The 2500-nt window shown below is 62.5% G+C and overlaps 1 pseudogene; it reads right to left on the bottom strand.

Moving 5' to 3' along the window:
* LOC126435125 (large subunit ribosomal RNA) overlaps nucleotides 1-2500 on the bottom strand; it is a 7963-nt pseudogene that overhangs the window by 3917 nt on the left and 1546 nt on the right.

Genomic DNA, 2500 nt, shown 5'->3' with positions numbered 1-2500 from the left:
GCAGGGTGCCGTCCAGCAAGCCGCGCACGCAACGCGCACGCGACCTACGGAAGGCGTCCTGTGTCCGCGCGTATTCCCAGCGGCGCCGCTTGCGCTTCTGCAGCGGCGGGGCGGCAGGCGGCCGCTTGGATGGTTGGCGCGGCCGCTGTGTCCTGGTGATCGACCTCTCCCCCCTGGACCCGACCGACGCAAGGGCATCCGGGAGCATGCCCAGGATGACATCGGGCGGCGTGCCCCGCCCCAGACCAATGACTCGATCCAGGGCAGAGAAACGCTGGGCGGAAGCAGGTAGCCCCGCCAGATGCTCCCAGATGGCGGCGTCAGTCGGCCCCTCCGGCGGCGGCCCGGTGGTGTCGGCCGCGAAGTCCTCGGCTGCGTCGACGGGCGGCGCAGCGGCCTCGCCCGCGTCAGGCAGCGAGCTCGCTGCTCCACGGCGGGACGCCGGCTCTTCACCCCGACCGATCTCAAGTGCCTCCATGAATTGGCGGACAAGCTGCTTGTGGGCAGCTTGCCGCCGTCGGCACTTGATTGCCTCAAGCGTTCGGTCGGGGAACATCCTGGTAAGTTCTTGATTTACAAAGAAGAACCGGGCGTCCCTCTCCAGGAACAGTTCGGCCTCTGCCTTGGCGAGCGACAGGACTTCTTCCTCCGTCCACCTCGCGCGATGCCTCTCCGTCACGATCTCAGCGTTGGCGGCCGCAGGGTGTTGGCGGCGGCGATGGACCCCGAGACCGTTCTTCGTGGTAAAAGTGCGGTGGCACTCACTGCAAGCAAAGGGAGCTACACAAACTATCGCATTTTCGTTACGGCCGGTTGGCCGGATAGGTGCTGGGGTAGCTGGGGTGGCACCTTCAGCGGAAGGGCCACCATCTCTTGTTTCTTGTCGGCTGCCCCCAACTATAAAGGGATAATGCGAGGGGGGGCTGGTAACCCCCCCAAGCCCCTGGTGCGGTCTTCCACTCTGCAAAAATCAGCGGGCCCACGAGAAGGGGAGAAGACCGCAGGAGAGGAGAGGCTAAGAGGGCTAGGCCCATGTATTGCGCATCACTCTCCCTGTAACTATAACCCAAGGAAGGCACCTCGCAGCAGCAGCACGACTACATCAAGACCGCACTTCGAAAAGCCAAGTCCGGATGCAGCCACACCGCCGCCACTTGGCCACCTTAAGAGAGTCATAGTTACTCCCGCCGTTTACCCGCGCTTGCTTGAATTTCTTCACGTTGACATTCAGAGCACTGGGCAGAAATCACATTGCGTCAACACCCGCTAGGGCCATCGCAATGCTTTGTTTTAATTAGACAGTCGGATTCCCCCAGTCCGTGCCAGTTCTGAGTTGATCGTTGAATGGCGGCCGAAGAGAATCCGCGCACCCGCGCGCCCCCGGAGGAGCACGCTAAGGCGGACGCGGCCTCGCAGCAAGGAAGATCCGTGGGAGGCCAAGGCACGGGACCGAGCTCGGATCCTGCACGCAGGTTGAAGCACCGGGGCGCGAACGCCGCGCAGGCGCGCGCATCCTGCACCGCCGGCCAGCACGAGGCCAACCAACGGCGAGAGCAGACCACGCCCGCGCTAAACGCCCGCACTTACCGGCACCCCTACGGCACTCACCTCGCCCAGGCCCGGCACGTTAGCGCTGACCCACTTCCCGACCAAGCCCGACACGCCCCGATCCTCAGAGCCAATCCTTATCCCGAAGTTACGGATCCAATTTGCCGACTTCCCTTACCTACATTATTCTATCGACTAGAGGCTCTTCACCTTGGAGACCTGCTGCGGATATGGGTACGAACCGGCGCGACACCTCCACGTGGCCCTCTCCCGGATTTTCAAGGTCCGAGGGGAAGATCGGGACACCGCCGCAACTGCGGTGCTCTTCGCGTTCCAAACCCTATCTCCCTGCTAGAGGATTCCAGGGAACTCGAACGCTCATGCAGAAAAGAAAACTCTTCCCCGATCTCCCGACGGCGTCTCCGGGTCCTTTTGGGTTACCCCGACGAGCATCTCTAAAAGAGGGGCCCGACTTGTATCGGTTCCGCTGCCGGGTTCCGGAATAGGAACCGGATTCCCTTTCGCCCAACGGGGGCCAGCACAAAGTGCATCATGCTATGACGGCCCCCATCAACATCGGATTTCTCCTAGGGCTTAGGATCGACTGACTCGTGTGCAACGGCTGTTCACACGAAACCCTTCTCCGCGTCAGCCCTCCAGGGCCTCGCTGGAGTATTTGCTACTACCACCAAGATCTGCACCGACGGCGGCTCCAGGCAGGCTCACGCCCAGACCCTTCTGCGCCCACCGCCGCGACCCTCCTACTCGTCAGGGCTTCGCGGCCGGCCGCAAGGACCGGCCATGACTGCCAGACTGACGGCCGAGTATAGGCACGACGCTTCAGCGCCATCCATTTTCAGGGCTAGTTGCTTCGGCAGGTGAGTTGTTACACACTCCTTAGCGGATTCCGACTTCCATGGCCACCGTCCTGCTGTCTTAAGCAACCAACGCC

The sequence above is a fragment of the Schistocerca serialis genome, unplaced genomic scaffold (genome assembly GCF_023864345.2).
Source record: "Schistocerca serialis cubense isolate TAMUIC-IGC-003099 unplaced genomic scaffold, iqSchSeri2.2 HiC_scaffold_1196, whole genome shotgun sequence".
In the NCBI taxonomy this organism is placed as follows: domain Eukaryota; kingdom Metazoa; phylum Arthropoda; class Insecta; order Orthoptera; family Acrididae; genus Schistocerca; species Schistocerca serialis.
Note: the sequence above shows the minus strand (reverse complement) of the source record. Positions and strands in the feature narration are given on the sequence as shown.